The sequence below is a fragment of the Macaca mulatta genome, chromosome 10 (genome assembly GCF_049350105.2).
Source record: "Macaca mulatta isolate MMU2019108-1 chromosome 10, T2T-MMU8v2.0, whole genome shotgun sequence".
NCBI lineage: Eukaryota > Metazoa > Chordata > Mammalia > Primates > Cercopithecidae > Macaca > Macaca mulatta.
The window spans coordinates 63,653,724-63,662,500 of NC_133415.1; positions in this window are offsets into that span (position 1 = coordinate 63,653,724).

Below are 8,777 nucleotides of genomic sequence, written 5' to 3' on the forward strand. Positions count from 1 at the left end.
GGACAGAATTGTTTGAAAGCATATTTTAACTAAAACCTAAACATGCATCCAAAATGGTAGCTGGTACCTGTGCGGGGAAGCTTACCAACGTGTTTATGTAAAATTGACCTCATTTCCTAACATGGAATGCTGAGATCCAGTCACAGGAGGCTCTGAATCCAAGCATCATGGTTCCAATCTACTTAAATCGCTTTCTCTCTCCATGAGTAAAGGGCTGGGTCAGTATCGCCTGCTACCATAACATCCATCTGAGCCCGCAATGAAATGTGCCCCTTGCTCCATCTCTCCAGGGCAGCCCCCTTCTAGCGGTCAGGAGCCCCTGTCCCTGATGAACAGGAGGCAGCCTTAGAGGTGAGTAAGTGATAGGATGTGATATGGTCTCCTGTTGGTGTGGCTGAAGCCGGCTGATGCCCGTCTAAGGACTCCAGCCATCTCATGACAGCCTGGCCAGGTGGCCTCTGCCAGCATCGCAGGCTACTCATGCGCTAGGCAGCAGTGACCTTTCGGGTCATTGTATTAGAAGTCTGCAAAAATCATCCATTTGTCCAGTTAGCAAATATTTTTTGAGTACCTAATACTTACAAACCATGCCTGTGACCTCCCAAATGGTCTGGATGCCTTCTTGGGAGTCAAGCAGACCCTAAATTCAATGTCTAGCTTTTCACTGATAACAAGAGCTTGCTTAATGGTACGTCCTGCTTCTAATACTTGGTACCTCATCGAATGAAGCTTGATGTGGAGTTGTAGAGCTTTGTGGCCTGGATGCAGTGGGTCCCACCCTGTGCATCCGCAGCGTTGAAGAATCTTCGTAAGTCAAATGCAGGTTCCTGACTGCTGCCGACTCTGACCTACCAGGTCTGGGCTAGAACCTCAGCATCTCCACTTTTTAAAGCTACCCAGAGGACCTGCAGGTAGATCTGGGTTGAGGGGCTGGGCCAGCCCCCTCGGGAATGGTCTGGGCAGCTCATCCCCCACCTGCACTGAGGGAACATCGGAGAGCACTCCCTGCAGGACAGCTCTTCGCTCTACAGCTGCTCCTAGGAGCTGCGTTTCTGCCGCTCACTAATGACTCGGCGTCATAGGTGATAGGTCAGCTATGGAAATGGTTATTTGAAATTCAAAGGATATTTTTCTCAAAGTCTTAAATGGTTTACTTTTTTATATCTTTGTTTTTGTTTTCACCAAATCGTTTTCTCTGCTACACTTTTTATTTGTGGCAGAATGATGACAGGGTGGGGAGACATTCCAGTCCATCATGCCTCCTATAAGTGATCAGGTCACCTTAAGAAAGTACTCATCAAATCTTGGGCCATATTAAGCAAAACCTTCAGCAGAATTCCAAAGAACAATACAACTTCCAGTGCTTCCAAAAGGACCATTGCTACAAGGCCCTGATAGGTCTTTTGGGGCTTCTGCTAGGTGCCAGAATTGAAAGCAAGAATATTTTTTAAGGTACACCTAACCATAGTCTAATTCTCTAAGTGTTCCAGGAAAAAACACCAGTTATTTCTGCCTCCTGCAGTGAAGCGTGTCTTCCAGCGAGAGGCTCCCACACTGATATTTGTTCACTTCAGTACCTATTCAAGCTAGCATTATGGTGCTGTGTATGTGCAGAAACTAAATTGAGGCCACTTTGGTTTATTAAACCGTTTATGTCAAGGGGCACTATTATCATTTGCTCTTTTGTCTATACCTGGAAATGGTTTTAGTTGCATTTCGTTTTTCAAACCAGAAAGTGAAGGCCACGGAAATGGAGCACAAAGTAAACTCTGTCCCTGCATATTTGGTTTACTCAAGGCACGGATCTACAGCTGGAAAGGTCACCCTCACCCCCTCAATCTGACCACCTACTTCTACGGGTATGAAAACCAAGTCCTGAAGACATTGGCTCACTGAGATTCACAAGGTCAGAAAGTGAGGCTCCAGGCAGGAGATCAGTTTCCTAGTTCCCACTTCTTGATGACACCCCCATTTAGCAGCAGTCACCGTTCTTCACCAGTGCATGGACTGTTTATTGAAAGCAACGTTTTGGTCACTGTAATAAGGTCCCCTAATGCCAAGGCTTAGGCTACCCTGACCCTGCTGTCGTAGGGACCAGGCCCAACACAGACCAAGGGCTTCGAGTGTGGGAGAACTTGTTTTAACAAGAGACTTACCTACTCTCCCTGCATGCAGACACGGAAACGGTGGAGTTCACCTCTCTCCATGGCTCTAGAAGCCATGGACTGGAACCTCTGGAAAGAAAAGTTGCTCGTCTTCAACTCTGAAAAATAGACTTTGAGGTCAGAGCAGGTAGCCAAAGCAGGGTTTTCATGCTTAGTGTGATGCCCAGGCAGGTGGGCCACGCTCCGGAAGGCCACGGTCTGCTCTCTGCACTCAGACATCTACGTGTTTACCAAGCATTTGCTACAATTTGGCCAAAATTGTCTCGTTTCTCTCCTGAAAATGTTTTCTGTTTTGGGAGTTTGAGACAAAAGATAATGACATATCAGTGTCCTTCCACGCCACAAGAACCACCCTTGAGTGGAGTAGAATGAGACTCGCTTCCGAAACCGAGGTCTGTTCTTAGCCTGCTGCAGATTCAACCCCATTTTCACCCTCAGAGAACATGACAAGACCAGCCAGCAGCCCAGCCAGGCAGGACATTTCAAACAGTAGTGATACCCCCTCTGCCCTCAAGGTGCTCTCAGATCTGCCCCCAACACACACAAACAGCAGTGACAAAAACAGGAGGAACTCTCCAAAATGACACTTTCTGAATAATAAGGAAAAAACAGCTGGAATTGGCGATTGCTTCATTTTTGTCATTGGTAGAATTTTAAGTTAAAAGTATTTTAATACCTAAGTGTCCTAACTTGGATAAGATGGGGGCAGCGAGACATTTATAATAAGCTGTCACATCAGGCAGTATTTGTCTGGAAGATCCTGTGTTTCACAGAAGGAGAGTGAGAAAGTAGGTCCCAGCCAGTATCCTCCCTCCGTACCATGTCAGACATGGACCACGCTGATCAGATTGTTGCTATTTATCAAGATATTCCTGCCTCAGATATCAGAGAGCATTATGTATGTGGTCAAAATTCTATTCTAACATTATTTTGGGAAAGAAAGAATAAATGCATAAATTATCTCTGGGACAAGAGGGCACTTTTTATGTGTCCAGGTGTCATTGCTAATCTTCCATTTATGTTCCCCCCGCCCCCGTGAAAATGCTTGTTGAGTTTGACATGGAATATTTTCCACGAAGAGGTCAGAGCCGTCGGCTTCCTCCTTAGCGTGGGGTCCTTAGGGCCTGGAAATTGGAGTGTGCTGCTCACTGAGGGCGTGAAGTGGGAAGGGGCTTGCTATTATAGATCCTGAAAGGATCTTTTTGACTTTAGAAAATAGCCTGCAAAGAAAAGCTCTTTTCCGTGAATACTCAGGGACTGCATTATGCCCCTCAGATGATAGAGGAGAGTACTTTTGATCAATATTCCCTAAGAAATGGCCGCTGGGCTAAGTGCAGAGGGCCTCAATAGCAGTCTCCCTCCCGCCCGACCTGCAGAGCATCTGCGGCAAATCTCTCGGAGCAGTGGGAACCAGCAAGGGCGGTACATTAATGGCATCATCTTCTTTTAAAAAAATGTCACCCCATTTTGTCCTCCATGTTGATGGCTGATTATGGGCCCACTGGAAACAGTTATTTCTATAGCTTTCTTCGGGGAAATCTTGGATCTTCGTTTCAGGCACCAGGAAAAGTGACCCCTGGAACAGTTTCAACCTAAAGGCGAGAGCAAAATGCTAGTGGAAAACTCACATCAGGAGCTTCTCTTAATCACGGAAGGTGGGTTTTGTTTTTTTTTTTTTTTTTTTTACTAATGATCAAGATAAAATAGCCAAAGTACAAATGTGTATATTACATCAGGTGTTCTATATTTTTTTTCTCCTGAAAACAATGATCTGCCTCTATTCCAACGACCCCTTCCCTAAGACTGATAAGCAGGTTCTTCAAAAGAACATTCTCAGCTGGGAGCTGTGGCTGACGCCTGAATCCCGCACTTTGGGAGGCTGAGGCGGGTGGATCACCTGAGGTCAGGAGTTCGAGACCAGCCTGGCCAACATGGTGAAACTGTCTCTACTAAAAATACAAAAATTAGCAGGGCGTGATGGTGCATGCCTGTAGTCCCAACTACTTGGGACGCTGAGGCAGGAGAATAGCTCAAACCCGGGAGGCGGAGGTTGTGGTGAGCTGAGACTGTGCTACTGCACTCCAGCCTGGGTGAGACAGTGAAACTCTGATCCAAAAAAAAAAAGGAACATTCTCTCCAGATTAATGCAAAGACATAGAAATAGCATCATATAATACACATCATTCTACAACATCCTTGTTAAACTTTACAATGTCATAGGCACCCCTCTATCTAGTTTATCATTTTTCACAGCTGCATATTATTCCTTAATACAGATGTACCTTAATTTACTCAGCCCATCTGTGGACATTAAGGTGGCTTCCAGTGTTTGTCATAACAAAGACACCTGTAATAAACACCAGCACACCTATATCCTGACATACTGCTGCTTTTATTTCTGTATGATAAATTTCCAAAAAAAAATGAAATTACAGAGTCAGAGAGTATATGTCATTGTTATGGACTGAATGTTTGTGTCTTCCCAAAACCCATCTGTTGAAGCCCTAACCCCAGTGTTTACTAGGTGGGATCTTTGGGAGGTGACTGGGTTGTGATGAGGTCCTGGGGATGGGGTCTCCATGATGGGATGAGTGCTCTTAGAAGGAGAGAGGCCAGAGCTTCTCTCTCTCTGCCATGTGAGGACACGGGGAGAAGGCTGCTGTCTGCAAGCCAGCAAGCAGGTCTTCACTGGAGACCCAAATCAGCCCACACCTTGATCTTAGACTTACCAGCCTCCAGAACTGTGAGAGAGAAATTCCTGTTGTTCACGCCATTCCTATTGTTTTAAGTTTAAGCCACTCAGTCTGTGGTATTTTGTTGCAGCAGCACAAGCTAACTGAGAGAGTCATTATAGCCCCAAGAGATTGATTATTTGACCACTTTTGAATTCTATAAAGTCAGTTTTGGAGTTATATTTAAAAATTAAGCTAGGACCCATGTCTTCCCATGTTTATATAAGATAACTCAGTAAATTACCCAACAGCTTAAGAAAAGAAAAGAAAAATTTTAAGGGGCACCCAGGCAAAAGGCATAATTTCAGCAATGACAAAATGAGGCATTTGTTGACCAAAGTGAGGACTCCCAATCAGTGTGTCCACACCGTATGTCTTTTCATGATAACATTCCAAAGGATTTCTCAATTTTAGAGAAATTTTTGAAAATACTAACATAAAATTCATCAAATACACCATAAATTCACCTTTTGGTCATAGATTGGAGAGGAACGTGGTCCTGGGAACCAATGTTGGCTTCCGATTCCACCTGCACACACTCTTGAGCGGCCATTCCCTATCTGGCTCATTTCCTCGCCTGGGACTTGGGGCGATAATACTGATTGTGGTAGCCAGCCTCAAGGATGGCCCCCAGCAATCATCACCTTCTGGAATTCATACCTTTGCATGGTCCTTTACGTGCTGATTCAGAGATGACCTGTGGGACCAACAGAACCCAGCACAAGTGATATATCTTTCAAGATTAGTCATAAAGGTATTACAGTTTCCACTTTGGTCTCTTGGGTGGCTTGCTTTGGAGAGAGCCACCGTGCTGTCAGGACACTCAGGCAGTGCTGTGGAGACCAGCATCCATGTGAGGGAGCCATCTTGGAAATAGACCTTCTAGCCCCAATCAACCCTTCGCTTGACTGCAGCCCCAGTGGAAAATCACTGTAACTTCATGAAGGACTCCAAGCCAGAACCACCAAGCCAGGCTGCTACTGAGTTCCTGACAACACGCAAATAATTAGATATAATAAATCTCTGTTGTTGTAAGCACTCAGTTTTGGGGAGATTTGTTGTTACACAGTCATAGTGCTTGGGACATTGACCTAATGGTTGTTTTTGAGATGAGCTGCAGATAATGTACAGAAGACATTTACATACAACAGTGCATTCTACTGGTGAACCCAGACCGCATCATTTTGCGGAGGGCTACATCAAGAAGCCAGACACCTGGGTTCTGCTCTCTATGTCTTAGATGAAGAGCCTTCTGATTGAGGGCAAGGCATTCAACATTCAGACATTTTCTTAATATACAAATCAATGAATCATAATCTATACAGGATTGATGTGAAGACCAAATGGAAAAATTCACATGCAGGCCGGGCGTAGTGGTTCACGCATGTAATCCTAACACTTTTAGGAGGCCAAAGTGGGAGAATCACCTGAGCCCAGGAGTTCAAGACCAGCCTGGGCAACAAAGTGAGACCCCCATCTCTACAAAAAATGAAACATTAGCTGGGCATGGTGGTACGTACCTGTGGTTCCAGCTATAGGGGAGGCTGAGGTGGGAGGCTTGCTTGAGGCCCAGAGGTCAAGGCTATAGTGAGCCATGTTCGTGCCACTGTACTCCAGTCTGGGTGACAGAGTGTAGCAAAAATAAAAATTCACCCTCAAGCAGTCTAAAAGTCAGAGAGCACTGAAAAATATCAGATGTACTCCTGATATCAGTTATCTATTGCTAATGAATCAGTAATAAATATCAGTTGTCTATTGCTACATAACAAATCACCCCAAAACTCAGTGACTAAAAACAACCACAATCATTTTATTACAGTCTCACAGAGTTCTGGGGGTGAGCAGGCCCAGCTGGGCTGTTCCCACCAGGGCTCTCTCATGCAAATGTTAGGGTAGAGAGGGCTGGCATCATCTTAGGGGCTCCCCTGATCCCCCAAATGTCTGGGGCTTGGTCGTTGACTGAGATCTTAGCTCAGCCCCATTAGAGCACCTAAATGTGTCCTCTGTGTGTAGCTTGAGCTTGGCCTTTTCTAGCTTAGTCTCAGAAGTCACACAGTGTCACTTCTGCTTTTTATTTGAGGAAGCGTCACAAAGGCCCTCTTCGTTTTGTAGGTACAGACTTCACTTCACAATGGGAGGCATGTCAGAGAGCTTGCAGAAGTGATTTTAAACCTACACTAGGTGGCATTGAGATTATATACAATTTCAAATCAGTGTTCAGCTGGGTGCGGTGGTTCACACCTGTAATCCCAGCACTTTGGGAGGCCAAGGTGGGTGGATTGCCTAAGGTCAGGAGTTCGAGACCAGCCTGGCCAACATAGTGAAACCCCATCTCTACTAAAAATACAAAAAATTAGCTGGGCGTGGTGGTGGGTGCATGTAATCCCAGCTACTCGGGAGACTAAGGCAGGAGAATCACTAGAACTTGGGAGGCGGGGGGTTGCAGTGAGCCAAATCTATGCCATTACACTCCAGCCTGGGCAATAAGAGTGAAACTCCACTTCCAAAAAAATAAATTAATAATAAAATAAAATCAGAATTCACTCCTGTCCTTGCAAGGATAATGAGTGAATTCTCACCAGCACTTGACCTCAATAACTCATTTAATCTCAACAGTAGCCTTGGGAGACACTTAGTTGCAGACAGCCAAATCCACTTTAGCCTGCTGAAGGAGATAAATACTTTATTAAAGGCTCTTGGCTACCTCACTTTATGTCCAGGAGGGCCACACAATCAGGCTTTGGGACTGAGAGATCCAGAAACAACACTCAAATTGCCCTGCTAGGCAAGTCCAGTGGCAGCTCACCTTACAACTCTGGGCCTTCACCACAGCCACCTCTGAGAGACAAATGCCTCTGCTCTCCCCTCCCCAGCACTGACTGCACCCAGTCCCATCTCTTTCGTGTCTCTCTTCTGGATTTACATCTCATGGACACATTTGATGAGTGGTTAGGCACCTCTAATCTGAGTCAGGGTGACCTGACTCCTTTCTGTTGGACATTGGTCTTAATGAGCAGTGCATTTTCCATTCCCTTACAGCAGAGCCTAGCTGCAAGGGAGGCTGGAAAAGCAAGTTTCTGGATTCTACCTTGAGGAGGCAGAACTCATCGGACTGAGAATTAGCTGAGCATAGGAAGGGTGTTCAAAAGACATGGGGCAAGCAGAAAACATAATAAATGTCTGCTACAGGTGGGCACTACTCTTCCCTAATTTTATCAATGAGAAAACAGGGCAAGAGGGTTAATCACTTGCCCATGGCCACCCAAAGCTGGTGGAGCTGAAATGATGAAAGCAGGCATTTGTGCTCCAAACCCCCCCTAACAGCCCCAGCATGCTGGAGGAGGGGCTGGGTCCTTTTGCATGTGAGCACATGAAATCTCACCACAGCAGAAGAGAGAGTGACCTGCTAGGATTATCAAAATCTGTCACTGCCAGAAGCTACAACACTGGCACTCTGAGATATAAAATTAAATTTTTAATTTAATCATTTTCTTAAATGTTACTAGACTTTGCGTCTCAGAGTTGGGGTTTGGGTCCAGCCCATTTGAGTCCCTCTGCTGCCAAGATGTTAAAAGTGGGCAAGGGAGAGCCTGAAGCCCTGTGCTCAGAGACTTTTCCTTCTGCCACTCATACTGGTTGCCATGGTTCTGGAATGACCTATTCAGTTGCTTGCAGGTGTAGAAGAGAAAGTGATTTCTACAACCAAGTGCTTTTAGAACCAAAGTGGAAGGTAGAGACCTCAATAGAAAGTGGCCTGGACGCGTGGTGGTGCGCATGGTGGCGCGTGCCTGTAGTCCCAGCTACTCGGGAGGCTGAGGCAGGAGAATCACTTGAACCTGGGAGGCGGAAGTGGCAGTGAGCCAAGATCAAGCCACCGGCC